The sequence below is a fragment of the Lithobates pipiens genome, unplaced genomic scaffold, assembly GCF_037356315.1.
Source record: "Lithobates pipiens isolate NorthernLeopardFrog02 unplaced genomic scaffold, aLitPip1_a1.2 Scaffold_22, whole genome shotgun sequence".
Lineage (NCBI taxonomy): Eukaryota > Metazoa > Chordata > Amphibia > Anura > Ranidae > Lithobates > Lithobates pipiens.
The window spans coordinates 285,644,054-285,664,467 of record NW_027507784.1 but is presented as its reverse complement, the minus strand read 5'-3'; the positions used below and the strand labels follow the sequence as shown (position 1 = coordinate 285,664,467).

The 20,414-nt window shown below is 39.5% G+C and overlaps 1 protein-coding gene across 5 annotated transcripts in view; it reads right to left on the bottom strand.

The window, feature by feature from the left end:
* Nucleotides 1–20,414, bottom strand: part of ELFN1 (extracellular leucine rich repeat and fibronectin type III domain containing 1) — an 808,405-nt gene that overhangs the window by 329,225 nt on the left and 458,766 nt on the right. For 4 of the 5 annotated variants that reach the window (XM_077449130.1, XM_077449128.1, XM_077449131.1 and 1 more), the window contains exon 4: nt 9,536–9,698. The exons of the other annotated variant lie outside the window; for it this stretch is intronic. The gene's annotated coding sequence lies outside the window, so the exon portion shown is untranslated. The remainder of the gene's footprint in view (nt 1–9,535; nt 9,699–20,414) is intronic. 5 annotated transcript variants of the gene reach the window in all.

The window sequence follows — 20,414 nt, the reverse complement described above, 5'->3', positions numbered from 1 at the left end:
AGAGGGAGAAGGAGATGGGGCAGATGAGATGAAGACGCGGGAGAAGAATAAGGAAGAAATCTTAAAAATTTGGGATTTCACTGCAATTTCTTTTCTTGGGGACAATGATCGCCAGTACAAATAGAGGGTTGAATCTCCCCAACTGGGAAACCTGACAGAGGGTCTAACATTTTTCCATTCTCCATTCCAAAACTAAAAAAAAGCATTACCATTAGATACACTTTAACCTATTTTTAGTCTTTGTTGCAATTCAGTGCAGCTAAACTCCTGCAGCCTGTTTGCAGCAGCTTCATGACTACATGTTTCCCTCCAGTGATTACTGTATGGCATTTCCCAGGGCAGGTTTCCTGTGATAGTAGCAGTGGACCATGACTGTATATAATGTACTGTTATATAATGTATACAGTATATAATATACTGTATATAATGTGTTGCAAAGGTTCCAAGTCACCCATGTGACAGGGTGGCAATGCAGAAGCTGGGGGACAGGGACGGCACATCATCACAGGAAGTGCCTGAACTCAATCTCTCAATCGATTTCTGTACAACCAGCCTGTTGGGTTTCGCTTGACAAGTGCCACCAGCTGTCAGAATACAATAGCTCCATTGAATCACATCTTCTTTTTTTATTCCGTTCAACCCGCTGCTTGAATGAAAAAAATGAATCATCTATGGCCTGCCCAACACAGCCTCTGCACAGTACTTCAATCAAATACATTCTAAGAGCAGCATTGTAGCGTCTAATAACATACCTCTCAACTTTTTTAGATGTAAAGGATGGACACCTATTAGCAAAAGTATGTAGGCATAGGACAGACCCCCTGTCACGCTCTTAAAGGATAATTAAACAGAAAAAAATGATTAGGTAAACCCTACAAGTGCTTTTTTTACCACTACTATTCCTTTATATTGGCTTCTGAAACTTACAAATGCAATTTAGAAATTGGATGAAAGGTTTAGCACTGGGAAACACTTTTTGAAAAACAACTAGTGTATTTTATAAACAACTATATAGATCAGACCAAAATAAGGGACAAAGGACAAGGAAAGAAGAACAGTGGGACTTTGTTCTAAATCGGGGACAGTCCCTCGAAATCAGGGACAGTTGGGAGCTAGTACGTACTACTAGCAGTACGTATGTAGTACTCTTTATGGGGGCATGTTGGACCACTAGAGAACCAAACTACTGTGCTCTGTGTAAGAGCAGCGGTCAGGCTCTCCAGTGTGCTGCCAACACGGACTGTTTCAAGTATGAACACAAACAAGCCAGATTCAGCCTAACAAGTATTAAAACAAGACTTCTTTAGTATATAAGGGGCTCACAGTTCACATTTTTAACCAAGTGGTTTCTCTGTTTGTGGGACCCTCTACAAATCTTGCTGTAGGACCCACACCCTCTATACCGAAGTAACACAACTGGTAACCTTCCCTAATTAGAGTGAAAACACAAAGAAAGAAGAGCATGACAAGCTACAAATATCATATCCCTGTGCTTATTTAAAAGTTTATCAGTTGCTCAGCAACAGCCAAAATTTACCATTATTATAATATCTACAAAAGGTTAGATAAAAGCAAACCTTTTAGCATTGACAAAAAAATAATTTTTTTCCCATTAGAAACACTAAAGTACTTTCCTTTTGATGGCAAATTGCTACTTTCTGAAGTTTCGTGGCTTACAATCTTTGTTTGTAATAGTCATGTTCTATTTTGGGAAATAAGCGTTAAATAATATCCTTATTATGTAATTATCTTACAATACACTATGTAAAGTTAAGAAAGGTAGTGTATATTCAGTTCTTAGGGCTCATTCTTATGCATACCGCTCTTGTAAGATAAATAAAGTTATTTCAAAATATCCTTAAAGAGGAGGGCCGGTTAAAAAAATAAATAAATTAAAAGTCAGCAGCTGCAAACACTGTAGCTGCTGACTTAATAAGCCGACTTACCTGTCCCGGCACCGCCATTCGATCTAAGGCAAACAGGCAGTGGAGCCTTGCGGCTTCACTGCCCGTTTCCTACTGCGCATGCACGAGTCGCGCAACGCTTTGTGAATGGGACGCGCTGTGTTCTGGGACACACAGTTCCCAGAAAACAGCACGACCCATTACCCAGAAGACGCCGCACGGAGGAGAGAAGAAAGAAGATCTCCGCGGAGGAGGAAGAGGCAGATTAGGATGATGTGCCTAGCAACAGGCATTTCTGGTAAGTAAAAAAAAAATTTTTTTTTTATTTTTTTTTTAATGATTTTTTTTCTAATTTTTTATGTATTTTTTTTTTCAGGGTGGCCCTCCACTTTAAGAAAACAGCAACATATTGTATATTGAAAACATGTCATATTCTTCTGGTTCACAGATCATGTCAGTCATCTAAAAGATTGAGTGTAACCTTATAGTAAACCTGTATTTGAAAAAAAAAAAAAAACACAGCAGGAACTCTCCGGAGTCTGAAATTCACAACTCTGCTCCTTTTGTCTTTGGCCACATTCACACATGCAGCAAGGGGGTGGCAAAAACCTACAATTGAGCCATGGTTTTACTATTTACCCCTCCTTCTACCCACTTGATGATTAAACGTGCCTATTCAAATCAATGGGTCTACCGCACACTTGGCTCGTGGTTGCAGCACATTAGCCCTATTGAAAATTACTGCTTTGCAAAAAATAAAAGCAAATAAAAAAGGATCGTCTTTTGAATGAATAATGGTGGCTGCTTATGTGCACTGTAAAAAAAAAACTATCCACTGCAAATCACTTTTTAAAGAATCAACAAGTGGGAAACCTAGATTAACTTGATCCCTGCTGAAGCCTCTGCTGAAGATCCTGGACGAGCAGTACTTATACTAACAGCAAGTATTTGCACAATCCTGGGGACACCACCTGCCATCCATGTAGCAAAGATGGTGGCTAGTAACTTGCTGCTCAGACACCAGCATACCTCACAACTTTTTGAGATAAGAACGAGGGACACCCATTAGCAAAAGTATGTAGGCATAGGACACACTTCCTGCCACACCCCTTAAAACCCAAAAAAATATTATTTAAACCCAGAAGTGCTTTTTTTTTTACCACTACTATTTCTTTGTACTGACTTTTTAAATATGCAAATGTACCAATGTAGAAATCGGATGAAAGGTTAAGCAATGGGAACCACTTTTTGAAAGATAAATAGTGCATTTTATATACAACTATATAGATCAGAATGAGGGACAAATGAGGAGGAAAGAGGGACAGAAGAACTTTGTTGCAAATCAGGGACAGTCCCTCGAAATCAGGGACAGTCCCTCGAAATCAGGGACAGTCCCTCGAAATCAGGGACAGTCCCTCGAAATCAGGGACAGTCCCTCGAAATCAGGGACAGTTGGGAGCTATGGACACCAGTATTGTACTTTGGAAGGGCAGAGACCAACTTTGATACATAATATGACGTAGTGAGACACACTCATAGGGGAAATACAATAGGGCCATTAACTCCTTACTGCACTAATGATCTAGTAGGGGTGGATGAATGAAAGGCCAGTCTTCTCTCCATTCATAGATAATTTTTCATACATAGAAGCTCTAGTATGACTTCTACGGATGGAGAAAGGAGAGTAAAGGGCAGGCATAATGGGCATTCTTGTTGATAGGTTCCTCGGCTCCTGCAGCACCAAAAGATTACAGCAGTAGGGATTTGGGGGGGGGGGGGGGATTCAGAGGAAGAATATTTCACCTAAACCAGGAGCCAGTAGAACAAGGGACACACTGCTTACCATCATTGCTTGTGCTGATTTTTTTATTTATTTAGAATTTTTATTTTTTTATTTATTTTGAACTAAACTAAAGCTTTAAGTACTAGGGGGGTGGCTGTATGCATGTCAAGTCTTCATTGTTAATTCTGTTTAGAGTGTACCTTCAAAGAGATCTGATTATTATGATTTCAAGCCAGAAAGAAATGTAGAAAACGGCTTCTTCCTGCTGGATTATTACAGTGCAACTGCTTCATCTTTCCCCATAAATATCTTCTAATTAAATGCATTTGTCATTTCTGCAACAATTAGATTTAAGTTACAGCCATCGCATTATTTCAAATGACACACAAATCTTCTCTTTAACCATGCAGGAAATACAAGTGTTTAAAGAAATGTGATGTAAAGGTGAGTACTAGAGAAGAATATCTAGTCTAATTGATTCAATAAGTATAAAGGTATCATAGATGCTAAGCGATTGACATCTGGTGTGGACAGAAATGGTTGGTTGGAAATTGAGAATCTTTTTTTTTTTATTTCAGGGAGACCAATTTTGGGGAAAGAATCAATGGGTTAGGATGCATTTCTAATTCAATTGTCAGTGTTTTTTTCTTAAAGAGGACCTGTACTGTACCATGGGGCATCTGCACACTGCCTGCATATTCCATAATCATGTCCACTAATCCGATGTGGATGACATTATTTATGCCATTGCCGTTCCCTGTAAAAATGTTGTGGTGGTCAAATTTTCTGATTATCATCCTATGTCTATGGGGTTCCAAAAGTACCCGAAAGAACAAATGTCTGAGTTCCCCTGTTATAGTCAGCTCATCAATGAGTTAATCAGCTTAGACCACCAGAACGGAAGAAAATTCCTATCAAGCTCTAGATGACCCATGTTCAGAAAATGTGACAATAACACAATGGTAATATAGTTTTGTATTGAATCCCCATTGGACCTACTTTGATGTACTTTGGAGCCCAGTTGTTTACAAAAGTGGATTGTGGTGGTTATCAGTTTCCTAAGGATGTTTTAAGGTGTTTTTAAGGATACCTGAGTCTAAGTGCTAGATTTTCTACAATATCCACAAAACTTCCCCAAACGGTTTTCATTTTTATAAATTAGGCCTGACAAAGGGAAGTTGATGGTGCTCCATGTAGCTGAATACTTTATGTCACTGGCCACTGGCCAGGAAAGGAAATCTTGTGAGGGTTCAGTGAGAAGTGTAACTATATACAGTGAAACATTGCAGAATTATGATTATTATTGGCAGCCTACTCTTCCTTATCCACAGAAAATCCAACACAACAGCTAACATTTTCCTGTTAAGACTAAATCATTTGCATAAATAAACTGCTATGACTTTAGTTCTCTAGAACAGTGTTTCTCAACTCAACAGGTCATGCTTTCATTCTTTCCATTACTTTGCACAGGTGATTTGATCAGTTTCACTGCCTTAGTAATTACCACAGCCAATTCGTCTGAGGAAAATCCTGAAAACAGGACCTGTTAGGGCACCTTGAAGACTGGAGTTGAGAAACACTGCTCTAGAACAAGGGAACCTGTTGGCCTTGATCATCACTATTTTATTATATACCCATTAAAGGGGGATCAAAAAGAAGGGAAACCTTTCCCATTGAAAACATGGAGCCTACCGTTGTTGACTTCCCACTCTGCAAATACTAATTGCCCATCATGCTGACCCATTTGCTTTGCAGGCAAGAACATATATAATTTTTGGAAAAATAAAAAATGCAGCACTATAGGAAGAAACAAATATGCGAAGATCCCAGGAGTCACCTCATGGGATGAGTGCTGAATTAGTGACTACCACCAATATACAAGTGCACTAGTTCATGAGGTGACTCCTGGGATCTTCACATATTTGTTTCGTCCTGTAGCGCTGCATTTTTTATTTTTCATTTTATTACACAATTCACTACATTGTTGATGCTAGCTGCTGATTGATCATTTTTTCACATTTACTAGTAGCGCAACTTTTTTCACTTATATATAATTCCTTGTAGAATACCTGACTGATACACTTGTTCTAGGTTGGTGACTTGGAAAAAAATGAAGAATCAGCACAGTAACCAGACCACTTGTACTTTAAGAAGAAGGGCAACAGTGGGCATCTCCATATTTGTTTTATATTTGCTTCTATCTGCTTATACATATTTGATAAAAAAGAAGGAAGGTGAGACTTTATATGAAGCATACACCCCTGGAGATGTCACAATATAAATGAAGATGGGCGGTACTACGTATAATAGAACTATGGGCATTCCATGACAGCATTGCAATACAGCAATTGGCAGTCATTGGTTTATTGATTTAAAAATATAACAATAATAATAATACCATGATAAAATATTGACATAGTAAGTTCATAATGTTAACAATATATAGAGCACAGTTCATTGGGATATATAAAATATGACAATGATAATAATGACATAATATACTAGTAACATAATGAGTTCATATTGTACACCATTTTCATAAAATCGTGTCTGGTAAAATATTGTATACACATTGTCGCCTAATGACATGTGAGTACTGTAGTTGCACACTAATATAGATTTACCCTAGATCTCTCCTACTGACAGATCACAGATGATGTATCATCATATTAAAGATTTATTCATGTCTAATAGTTATCACCCTGCCACATTAAAAGCAATAACATGAAAAGAGTAATGAGCTGGAAAAAATATATCAGTGCCTTTTCACGGAAGGCATACCTGTTTGATTTTATAAAGAGCTACAATGAGCAACCACTCCAACATACGCACAAACAACCATTACCATGCAAGTAATTGATTACTGAAGGAAGCAATAAGAAAAAAAGGCAAAAAGCTTGAAGATCAAAAGACTTTCTACAGTCATGCAACAAAAATCCACTAAAAATGATGTCAAATAGCAAAATCTGTTATTTTTTGATGTTTAAATTCACAACCAGCAACTAGTTTAACTCTCTTTAGTATATTCCAGGTACTCTATCGTAGTTTAGAGATTCCAAGGCTTAAGCGTAGAATTATGGCGCGTACACGCGACCAGACTTTCCGATGGGCTAGGTCCGTCTGTCTTCCAGACGGACTTTCGGCAGAGGTCTGACGGACTTTCTGAACGAATGGACCTGGCCACATTTGACCAGACTAAGTCCGTTCAAAAGTCCATTCATTTTGAACGGGATGACGTAAACGGGACTAAACAAGGAAGTTCAATAGCCAGTAGCCAATAGCTGCCCTTTGCGTCGTGTCTGGTCCGTCGGACTAGCACACAGATGAACAGTTTTCAGGCTTTTTAGTCCATCGGACTTGAGTCCGTCGGATAGATTTGAAACATGTTTTATTTCTAGGTGTGTCGGACTTTTGGGGAAAAAAAGTCTGCTGGAGCCCACACACGATCGAATTGTCCAACGGATTACGGTCCACCGGACCAAGTCTGCCGGAAAGTCCGATTGTGTGTAAGTGGCATAAGGGTCTTTAAATGGTGTAAGCTAAGACTTTTGAGGGGCCTTATCCCTGGTTCTGGCCATTCAGTATATTTTAATTTTTTAACTTGCCCTGTTCATTTCAAAATGTCTGAACATGGAAATATGTAGTCACAAATGTTTTTTATACTTTCACAAAATCTATCTGTTGAGATCCCCCAAATCCCATGATGGTCAAAATCAAAATAAACAATATTAAGCTTGCTTTCACACTTCGTCAACACGTATACAGGCTTTTTTTTTTTTTTAACAAAAATCCTCTAAAATGGTGTTTAAAATCACAAACAGCAACTAGTTTAGCTCTCTGTGGTATACTCGAGGTAGCTTCTATTGTGGTTTTTAAATTCCAAGTCTTATGCTGAGAGTAAGGGTCTCTCCTTGGTGTAAGCTAAGACTTGTGGGGGTCCTTATCCCTGGCCTGGCCATTGAGTGTATTTTAACTTTGCTTTCTTAATGTTACGTTCGAAATATGGATAATAATTTATATTCACAAATTCTTTTACTCTACTTTTAAAAAATCTATTTGTTGAGACCCCAATAACTCTGATGGTCAATAAATAATATTAAACCTGCATTTACATTATGCTTGTACAGCCTTGTTTTTTTTTTTGTGTGTGTGTGTTTGTAAGCTTGCATGCGCATGTATGAAGGAGGAGGAGGAGTGAACAGGAGAACTATTTATCTAATTTAACTATTTAAATTATGCAAAAAATGCACAAAAATGCTTTTAGAATCTGCGACTCAAGCATTTTCGCGTGTTTTAGCATGATTATATTTTTGTGCACTTTTATTGTATTGAAGTATTTGGGGCCAAAAACATATTACAAAGCTCCAAAAAAACTCATATATTTCAAGCCTTGGGTGCTGAGGTTCGAGGGGCTGAGCAAAGAGATGTGAACATACTGTATTGAAAAAATTAGGATTCCTATTGCTTAGCATTGTCATGTGTAGGCTTAGGAGCAAAAATATGTGCAAAATCTCTCAAGTGTAAATTAGGGCTAAGTTATTGCCGTTCCAAGACTGAAGTAGTACAGTAGTACAGACAACAAACCAGCTTTTAGAAATCACCGATAAACAAGAATAGTAAAAAAAGAAGACAAAACATGGTGCCCTTGTATTAGAAAGAAGAAAAAAATAAACTTTAACATCATTTCTCATTTACATTGTTCCCATTCACTATTCCTGGAAATATCTCTGTGCCAGCATACTTATTTCAGTGCACCCTTTACTGTACAGGGTAATCTCCAATAAGGAGGGCACAGTAATAATGTACAGAGTGAAATGTCCCATAGCAACCACAAACCAAGAAACTTCCCAGCTAATCTGACTTTTGTGAATGGAAAACTGGAAATTTGTTCTGTGTACAAGAGGAAAAGGCAACATGGTAAAGCTGGCTACACATTATACATTTGTTTTTGTTCAATTTCCTTTAGATTTACCTTCAACTATGTGGTGCAAGGGCCTGTCTGATTGCATACAAATTGAAAGTGTTTATATGGTTTTGGTAAACCTATAAACCCATAATGTGTAGTCAGCTTTAGCCAATCAGGCTTTACGGACGTGCAGAGCGCGCTGGCTTATAAAATGATAGCACAAGGCTGATTTAATCAGTGCATTGCTGCCCCTTCACTATCTAATTAAAGACTAGGGCAGTGCTTGACCAAGCTATAACTGCAGAAGAGAAAGGAGAGGTCAGGAGAGGTTGACTCTATGGAGATTCATTTATTTATTTAAAAAAAAATGCTGTGCAAATGTCTAGCATTTACAGAGCCATTGCAAATAATTTCTCTAATGTGTCCTAAATGTTTATTCCCTATAATAATCAGCTCCATCTAGTGGCCATAATACAGTATTTTTCTGATTGAGATATCTCAGGAAAATACTGCATTATGGCCACTAGATGGAGCTGATATAAACATAGGAGGTACGTTACAGAGATTATTTATGATGGCTGTGCTAATGTTGAGATATTGGCACAGTGATTCTTTAATAGCTACCTAGACCCTTTAATGTTTGAATCAGAAAACAGGGCAAACAAAATGAAATAATATAGGCAGGTAAGACACACAAATACACACATACACACACACAGATATACAGAATATATATATATATATATATATATATATATAAATAACAACCTTGAAATAAGCTTTTAACTTATATTTTTCTATTTTTCTTTTAGGTTTTAGTAATTTTATGCTGAAAGTGTTCAAGCTTATAGCAACTTGTCTACTTATCTACAGAGCCAATAATATTGCCTAATTGCAGTCAGCAGCAATACATGGAAAATCAAAACAAGTCAAGATGTTTACCTCGTTTATGTTGCTCTGTTAGCGGGTATTATAAACTTGTACTTGAGTTTTTAATTATGTTTCCTTGTGGCAGTTATAAAAATCTTCATTTAAGGGCCTGTTGTTGTGAGAAGTCTACAGCCTAAGAGCCTTCTCAGATCAAACTCCAAATCCAGAATGCAAACTACAAAATAAAACAAGAAAGATATAATCACGTCATGGAATTAGGATATCAAACTGTGCTCTAGACTTAGGGACATCATAATCGCTATTCCCTGCTGAGGACCACTAAGAGGAAAAAGCACAGGGCAGTGGGGATTAAACAGTGGTATAAAGGGCAACTAGAGAAAATCAGCATTCATAATATAAGACATCAAAACAGCTAATCAGACACCTGGCAGATGGAACTGTCAAAGCTAGAAACATCAGATGACTGGGACCGCAGGTGGACTGGCAAGACAGGAGGGAGATATCAAAGGGTATAAAATGATAAGAGATTAATATTAGAAGGGAGTCACTTCAAAATACTAAATTATACATCTGTGAAGTTGGTTTTGATCCAGGACAGGTGTCAGAGATAAAGGACTTGTGCTAGTAGCATGTTTGAGGGCACATTTCTGAAGAACCTCTGAGGTGTAACTCAGACTTTATCAGAAGCTGGAGAGGTAGCTTAATCAGATGCCACTTGCCAGAAAGCAATGTTTCTTAGGCCAACACAACTGGGTCTGAGTAAGATATTCATAAATTAAGAAGAACCGCACAGTAATCAAGAACATATTGTGGCTTAGTGGGTTGTAAAGACCTATTCTGCCATTCAGGCAACTCTGGTCTTTGCTACAAGGATTGGTATGATGTATTTGCGGGCTCTTTTAATCAAAAATTATAATAACGATTACATAATTTATTAAAGTTGACAAAAAGTTGTGTGACAGCTCCTTTGTGCATTGTTCATTAATAAGGAGTAACCCTTCCCTCCTTTGAAATTATAACAGCCCACACTCTATCAGAATTTGAAGTGTGCCGAAGGGAATGTGTGCCCATTCAAGAAAAAGGTATTGATCCTCTGGCCCAGGGGAGAAGGAGGGTAAATCGTGGCCTTTTTAGTTGGGATCTCTTTGGTGGGCCGTGAGCCTTGACTCATAACAATCCCCCCCTTTTTTCTATCCCCTAGAATGAACCCACTCCAGCGTTATATGACATCGACTATGGCATTGATGGACAGAATTGCTTTTGCTCTCTTTTGTTTATCTTATGTCATATCATCCCTGGCAGCTTATGGGACTTGGATCAACTGTCCATTGGCTATTGATCTGATACTATCTTAAGTGAGTTGTGTACTGTATATGACATTCTTGTTTTTTCTGTTCTTGATCCTGTTTCCGCTCCTTTTATATCCATATGTATATCCATATGTATGCCAATGTTGTACACTCCAGCCTTTTTGGCTTACTGTGGGAGTTATTTACGAAAGGAAAATCCACTTTGCACTACAAGTGCATTTGGAAGTGCAGTCACGGTAAATCTGAGGGGGGCATGCATGGAAAATAAAAAACAGCATTTTAGCTTGCACATGATAGGTTGATATAATCAGCAGAGCTTCCCCTCATTTCAGATCTAGCCCTCAGATTTACAGCGACTGCATTTCCAAGTGTAATTTCAATTGCACTTTGCAATTGTAGTTTTCACTTGCAGTGCAAAGTGGATTTGCCTTTCGTAAATAACCCCCTGTAGGTTCTTTGTACTTTTTCCTTGTCCTGAAAAAAAAATGTACTGATGTTGAAAGAAAAGACCTCTCCTGCAATTAGTGGTCCAATTCATTCCACAGGTGTCTGGTAAGATCAAGGTCAAGGCTCAGTGCAGGTCACTTGAGTTACTCCCACACCAAACTCATCAAAGCATGTCTTTATGAAGTTAACATGAGCACAGGACACAGCCATGATGCAACAGCAAGCAGCCTTCCCTAAACTATTGCTACTAGGTTGGAAGCACTCGATTGTCTCACATGTCTTTGCATACTGTAGTGTTACCAAGACCCCTCACTGGAAATAGCTGAACTCAGGGAAGAGGGGGTGTCTCGTTTTGGCCATACAGGTAGGTTTGACAATCCTGCACAGAAACTTATTGAGGAAGGCAATAAAAGGAGCACTGACGGTGTGCAGAGTACAGTAATCCACATCAGTCAATAACTAGTCAATCATGCTTAAAGTGGCTGTGAACCTCAGACATGTCTGCTGCTGCATTCCTCTGCTATCAGCATGAATTACTTCTGACCAGTTTTCCTGCCACCAAGAGAAAAAATGGTGACAGAGGAGGGACTTCTACCTGATTAACATCCTCAGCTCTATTCCTGTGTGCTGTGTGGAGGGGTGGGGAGGGGTGGGGAGGGGGGTGGGTGTCTCTCCCTCCAATCAGCTGTCAGAGCTGCAGAGTGTAACTTGAGCTCTCCGCCTCCTTTTTTCTGGACTCTCAGACAAGCTTTAAAAATCAGCAATTTGAACAGATGTAGAAAAGTAAGGACTGCAAATGGACAGGTACAACTTATGTAGGAGGATTTGTTTCATCTCTGTGTATCACCTGAGGCCAGTCACTTCACAGGGTATATATAAGGGTTTACAACCACTTTAAGGCTACTGTTGTCATATCAGATAAAAGATTTCTGATTGGTTGAGAAGGGTTGGTCCTTACTGATTAAACAGATGATATTTTCTGTTGTTTTTGACTGAATGCTATTGGGCTTATTCAATAAGGCAGTACACCATAACAACCAATCAAATATTATATTTTACACTAGTTGAAGTAATGCAATTTTATTGGCTATTAGTGGTTACAGTACATTGTACATCACAACATTCCCATTAACTGCCTTAATAAACACATCTAAAAAAAAGTTTAATGAAAACCAAAAAGATTTACAGGTACAGTATGGGCAGATAAACAATTTTTAATATTTGGTACACAGAAACCTGATTTGTTTTTTTGGATGCCAAAGGATTTGAAATGAAAGATGAGACTAATGAGGCAATTGTAAAGAATTTCTAAGTTTAACTTTTTGCTCAAAAAGTGCTCAAAAAGTTCAACAGTCTGCACTAAATAAACAAATAGTACAGCAAATGAGGATGCCAATATTTGCCGCAATAGCAGTGTGCATAAGTGCATCAAAAGGATGATTAGGCAAGACTGTTACACATTCTACTATATGCACCAAATAATTTATATGCCTGCAACATAATGTTTTTTTTTTTTTTTGTGTTTCAATTATTTTTATTAATACATTTTTCACATATAGAGAAAACATTCCACATTATTACAAATTCTTATACATAAACATCCATATACAATACTTATACATATATATAACAAATAAATAAAAAAAAACACAAAAAGACCACAGTCAACACAACACATGAATCAATATGCTTTTCAAAGGAGTCAACATAATATTTTATTGGCAAAAATATATAAATATGGCGCTCGCAATCATAATATAGGTGAAAAAGGAACAAATTGCATAAATACAACCAATCCAAGGTGAAGGAAATACAAAAAGTGCTTCAAATAAATTCAGGTGTGCGCAACACCCCCTCATGTGTCCCCACTCACCGGATCCAGTTGACCCCCAGTTTTGCAGTCACTTCAAACTTGGTCAATGCGTCAACGGGTTTCGCCCTCCCACCTGATGGTCTTTAATGATGTCCGGCGGGAGGGCGAAACACATTGACACAATTTCCGGCATTAGTAATGGCACTTCCCGTCTTGTGGAACGCACTTCCGGTTTCCTGGAACGCATGCTGAGAACAGCGTTTCTCCTATCTACAGCTCCATGTTTGTGCCCGTTCTGATTTTAAATTAAGTACCCATTCCCCTGTGCAATAAATATTTTTTAATGGTACTTCACTATCAGTTCCTTTTTATATTTTTTGGGGTACCTGTTTGTCTGGCTGAGAACCTTCACAAAAGAAATTTTGATCTGATGATCTGGCGTTTAATCCACCTGCTATTACTACCAAGTTTGAAGCGACCCCCAGACTGCAAAGCTGGGGGTTATCTGGATCCAGTGAGTGGGGATACATGAGGGGGTGTTGCACACCTGAATTTTTCTGAAGCACTTCTTGTATTTCCTTCACTTTGGATTGGAGCACTTTTTTGGTCACTTTATCTGGACTTTGTTTTTGTTCAGCAAATATATTTATACAGTTTGTTCCTTTTTCATGTATATTTTGATTCCGAGTGCCATATTTATATATTTTTGCATTTTTTCAAGTGATTGGCACCTTGTGTATGGCAGCTGCTTTTATTTTATTTTCCTGTTGTTTTGTATACCACTAGCGTGAGTTTATATTTAGTATATTCTTTCATAATGTTTTATTTGACATAAAAAAAAGATGTAGTGCGACAAGTCACATTTTTCAACAACCCCTTAGTTAGCGTAGGCAATAAGCATTCCTTCATATGGCAATAGTTTGGCTTATTACTCTAATCTTCCATTGTTTGATGGCTTGGTGTGCATTCCCTATGGCTCTTGCGTCAGACAGGATTTATCGTTTCTTGACTAAGTATATTAAACGCTAAATAATAATTACTGTCATTACTAGAACATATTCACAAAACACTAACAAAACCATAAAGGTAATTTTCTAAATGATCTTAAATATGGCTGTAGAATGTGCTGACTTTTCTATAGAAGACGTATTACAATAACAGCACTCAGCTCCATTATTAGAGGTGTTTAAAAGTTCTGTAAATGTACATTTTAGCATGGAAGGGGGTTGACATGTATTTACAGACTTTCAACAAAATAAAGCTGAATTTAAAAAGTAAGCTTACATTTCAGCAGACACGCTAAGCCCCACCGCTTATTAATTTAGAATGTACAATAATGTAGTGGCAGAGAGCTTTGTGAATAGAAGTAGGACTGTATATTGCTGGCCTGAGATGAACAAAGCAAGATTTTAGGGGGGAGCAGACAGCTTCTTTTTTTTAATGAAGAATATGTTACCCCAACATTTTATATTGCTGATATGTGCCTGTTCTACCATGTACTTGTATGAAAAAGTATCATGTTCACTTTGTATTGCTTCCTTTGGGTGAAATACCTGGTGTTCCTGCCAGCCCCCTGCTTTCCTAATAAAAATGTACCACACTAGGGATGAGAGCACAGCTAAGTCAGTTTTCTGGCTGTGCTGGGAACTTAGGCTCCTCTCTTCCAATGATCGGACTTGTGCTGACACCCCCCTGCACAGCCATTTACTGGGAAAACCAATGTGCTGTTGTTTCTCCTTCCTTAGCCGCCCATGCCTCCAAGCCCTTAATGCAGCTGAGAACAGAGGGTATGTGATCATTTAAAAAAAAAGAAGGAAACTGAACTATTGCCTTTTGTGACTAGTCCCACAGATAGTCACTCTGTCCTGATGATGCAGTGCCCTGGGCTTCATCCTGAGATCACAGCATTACCCCTTTTTTGATTTACAGAGCATGTGCAGGAACTCAAAAAAATATACTAAATGAGGGGCTGAGAGAGGGGGGGTTACTGCAAAATTAGAGGCCGGACCTAAAGGTGGACAGAATCTGGCCTGGATTGTCGGGAAGGTGGGTGTGTTAGATTTGGGTCATTGGTATGGGGTGAGAGTGTCCAGGGGACGCAGATATACAAATAATTTTAAGACAGTTTATCTAACTTTATGATTTTGGATCATGGAATGAATTCAAAACCTCTGGTGTAAAATAAAAAAATAAAAAACATGGCAAGAAATAAAACCTAAACCCCAGCATTGCAAGGCCACAGTGCTAAATACTGAGGCACGAATTGGATACATGAAACAGGAATGTGATTGATGGCAATGGAAAACATTTACTCCTTCTGTAACAGTTTGGAATGCCTGGGAGGACGGGAAGGATCGGTGATCATGTGACCACTCACACAGTGTTCACATGATCAGAAGCCCTAAAAATACTGGATGAACCCTCAGCACACTGCTATACCTTTTCAAGCAAACTTTTATTTTTTTTTATGACCAGAAGCACGCCCCGCCGGCTATGATCTTTATCCTGGACTGAGAGCTGTCTTAAACAGCTCGGTCTTTATGCTGAGAGTGCACAGTGAGTGTTTCAGTACATAAACATCGACTACCTAGGGCAGGGATATGCAATTAGCGGACCTCCAGCTGTTGCAGAACTACGAATCCCATGAGGCACTGCAAGACTCTGACAGGCACAAGCATGAAACCCAGAGGCAGAGACATGATGGGACTTGTAGTTTTGAAACAGCTGGAGGTCCGCTAATTGCAGATCCCTGACCTAGGGAAACATATGTGTGGCATGTGGATGTCGAAGTCCACCCTTTTGCTGCTGCACATATGTGTTGGGCGCTTGCAAAGGATTGAAGTGACTCTACTCAAGTACTGTATGTATACTTAACTTATAAAAGTCCCTTTTATTGCTCTCAGGCACCTCCAAATCTCACAATTCTTTTTTTTTTTGATGCTGTGATATGTCTTCCTGTTAGCGGGTGGCTACATTCACTCTCTGTGGTCCCATTGTATGTAGGAATGTAGCCACCCTCTCGTGCTCTCTCCCAAGATGGACTAGGGACTATGGGACGTGTAGTGTGTATAGAACAGTGAACATGACCAATGTGCACTGCTCATTCTAAACAAACTGAAGTGAGGGGGATAACAGGAGGGGTTCTGGAGTTTACAGAGGCAGAAACATACAATAGGAAATAATTTAATGAAAAATAGATTACAGGGTGATTAGGTAGTGGATGTGTATGGATTATTTATAGAGAATAAGGATATTGATTAGTGTCACTTTAAATATAAGACTCAGGGAGGCTCAGGACAGAGTTATAACTAGCAGACGTGTAGAATGGAAAAATTAGTTTATTTTGTTTTGAATAGATTAGGTATGTTACTAATTTCGTTTTGTTGATTTATTTAGGAATTCGTTTAATTTAGTTTAATTTCATTAAATTTTATCAAGTTCATTAACTTTCTACCAAAATTCCTATTTTTCGGAACAATTCGATTCGGTCGAAAAATGATCGACCGATTCAAATTTTGTGTGAAGAATAGCTGGTTGTTAAGGGGCGGCCGGCAAGCTTGCTGCTGCGTCCATAACAACCGATGGCTCATCAGCTGTCAGTGGGCTTCCCTACTGAGAGCTGAAATGCAAACAAAAGAATGCTGGCAATAGAAAATTCTGAAAAAAACCTGCGTGGGGTCCCCTCCAATCTATTCCAGGCCCATTCGGTTAGAAAATGAACATACGAAACAAAATTAAACTAATTTCAATGAAATTCATTACTATTTCATTCAGAAGTTCGGAATACATACGAATCTCCAAATAACCAAAATTTGTTGAATTTATATTTGGGCTGAAACGAATTGCACATGTCTAATAACTAGGAAAGTTCTGAGGTACCAGGAGGACGTTTTATCTGAGCAACAAAAGGTGATTTATAAAAACTGGAGAAATTAAAGGTGAAAATGCCCAGAGCTAATTTTCCGATTCTGCACTTTTGTTGTACCAGCACAGATATCCACTAAAATGTGGTTGGTTGCTACGAAAAATAACTCTATTTACACTATACTCCATTTTCTATAAGTGAGCTCCAGACTCCAGTGCTTATTATATTGGTCTCAGGTTAGTTTTACGTGTCTCGGTTGCAGAGGGAAGTCTCTACTGTAGATCATTTCATGACACCATGAAAGCAGCACAAATCAGTGAATGTACTAAGGGACAATGCATTGATAATTTTCCTCTATGCTATCATCTAAATCTCATTACGTTTTTCCACCCTGGGTAGATTAGATTGGAGTGACTTGTCATGAGAGACATAAAGGGACTGCAGAAAATACTAGTTGTCTGACCACTGGCTTCAGTTCTTGACCACTGGCTTCAGTTCTTGACCACTGGCTTCAGGCCTTTTTGAATGCACTAACACAGAACAAGCATCATATGTACAGTTAAACAATATTGTTTAATCCCACTGCTCCCAAGCTTCTCTATGTCTCATTTCCTCAGTATAGGCATGCCAGGTGCTGGTTCCTGGAGCCCATTCCAGGTCTGTATGAGAAACCAAATAAAAAACCGTGGGCTGTAAACCAATGACATAATTTCATCTGACCAACTGTATTGCTGGGGACACCATATCCTGCTTGTTTCCACCTAAGAACCATCCTTCTGGGCTTAAGCCTAGTGCACATTAGTAGTTTTCTTTAGTTCAACCCAGCAGTGTCAAACAATAAAAGACTGAGAGCTCCGGAGGAGTGGCTGTACTAACCATACAACAAGAGTCGCCTGCTGTTCTAACAGAGAGACGGCTCCCCATCAGAACATTATGGCCATTGACTGAGAACTCTGAATGAGATCTGATCGGCAGAACTCCTTTGACAGAATTGGCTTCGGAGGGCTGGGCCTACATCGTGGGCTCCCTGGACAGGTAAGTGTCCTTATTAAAAGTCAGCAGCCACAGTATTTGTAGCTGCTGACTTTAAAAAAAAATAACTTTTTGAGGCTGGAATTCTGCTTTAAGGCTGATAGGAATAGTAGTTTACATTGTTTGCTGTCTGTCCAGCTTACAGGAAGAAACATGGTCATTGCATTTCTAGCAAGATCAACAGGTATTTTCTGTTCTTGTTGAACTTATTCTTAGTCTGAAAAAGAAAACGAATGCAGCCACCACAGCTGAAGACTGGTAAGCTGCAATATATTAAAACATTTCTTGGACTTAGATATGCTTTAACGTGTGCAGAAAAGATGAAATCATTCATAAAAAAATGGCATATACTGTATATCAGTGGCGGCTCGTCCATTAGGGGTGCATGGTCGCCTCCCCCATCCATGCATCCGACCCCCCTGATCTACATACAGGACACTGGAGCATGGATTCCAATGGGGGGATTTGAAGCACGTGATTAGAGCCAAAGGTTCTAATACGCTTGAAAAAAGCACTGTGCTCCAAGCCCACCCAGTTTTGTGAGAATAGCGAATAAATATTCGCTATTCTCACACTGATTCTCCTCTCGAGCAATCAGGAAGCAAGTCCTATGACCCTATTGGCCTAGAGCAGTGATGGCGAACCTTGGCACCCCAGATGTTTTGAAACTACATTTCCCATTATGCTCCACTACACTGCAGAATGCCTGAGCATCATGGTAAATGTAGTTTCAAAACATCTGAGGTGCCAAGGTTTGCCATCACGGGCCTAGAGGGAGGAGATGCAGGGCCAGACACCGGCCAGCTCCATGTCGCACATTTCGGACTTCAACTTGGACTCTTCACTGTCCCGGTCTGGCTCGGAGGGGTGAGGATCGATCAGGGGCCCCGGGATCTCCAAGAAGGACCGGAAGGCGGGACCATGGATAAGAGGTTCCCCGTCTGTATCTGGGAGGCCATGTGCTGAAGGACCCTGGTGTCCATGCCGGTCCAGGGCTCCGGCTCCCTCAAAGCCAAGCCCCATGTCAAGAGAGGAGGAGAAGCCCAAACCACCCGACAGGGGAGATTGGCGTGCCATCCCATAATAAGGTAGGGAGGACTTCCAGCTTCCCGTCCATCCTGCGGGGGGGGGGGGGGTTGGGGGGGCATTGGTTTGCTGTCCCCCCGAAAAATTGTTGAGCACCAGCCGCCACTGCTGTATATCCATATTGACTGGTTAGGAAGCGATGGACCATTCAAGGGTTTACATCTGCCAGAGGGTGACCTAATGTGGATCGATATGTGTCGACCCTTCAGAAAGCTACAGAAGGGAGGTGTTGGAAAACTTTCCATTGAGCAATGGCTGCAGCCACTGATCAGTGTATTCTGACTGTAGCAGGTACCACTGTCAGAATACAATGTCCTGGCGGGGGGATTTCTCCATCCACCATGTGCACCACATAAGACACTCACTAGAAGTCTGCATTTACAAACTTTCTGTTGGTCAGATGGACAACACCTATTTTGGTAAGAAGTAAGGATTTCAAATGATATTAAACCCAAAGGCAAATGTTTAATATATTGCAGCTTACCAATTCTTAGATGTGATGGCTACATTCGTTTTCTTTTTTAGGCTTTCTTTCTTCTATTTTGATTTGGTGATCCAGCCAGTATGTCTGTTTTTTTTTCAAAAGAACAAGCTATTTTGCTAAATGTATCAGTTACAAAGTTGAGGCAAATTATACAACACTGGAAAGGATGCTTACAATGATTAATTTTATTTATGTAAAACCTTTATCTCAAAATAAATGTATTAGTGTATCTGAATCTGCTAGTACATCAAAAACTCCATCTCCCCCAAACTGACAATGCTGCTGTCCAAGTGTATCTACCCCCTGTACTCCATCTAGGGCAGGGGCACTTTATTTAATACAGGGGATGTATTATTGGTCAAATCATTAGGTGAAAGCAGAGGGGGAAAAAACTAAAAAAGAAAACAAATGCAGTCACCACATCTAATGACTTGTAAGCTACAATATATTAACCTTTTAGTTTTGGGTTTATTATCACTTTCACAAAACTCTTTGTTTTATATTATTTACTCTTTCCTAAGCAGCTGGCAGAATATAAAGAAAAACAGGTAATGGCTTACCTGTAACATAATCCACCTAGACTTGCTGGGCTTTGTGGCCCAGCAGTAGAAGGGTGACACCACTTTTCAAAGCCTCAAATTTGGCTGTTCTTGTGCCACTACACCAGCCCCTGCCTGTAAAGTTCACCTTGAACTCCTTTTCCTGTTAGCTGTTGGGTAGCTGGTCAATGTAACCACAAATTACTTAAAATGAAGGCCTCTTGAGCCCCCCTAGGGAAAGAGAGCCTTGCCTGATGGGGGCATGGCCAGATGCCGGAAAAAGGGGTGGATGGTGATGATTGGTGGCAACAGGGGGGATGGAATGGGCCTGAGCTCAGGGAACATGTGCCCCAG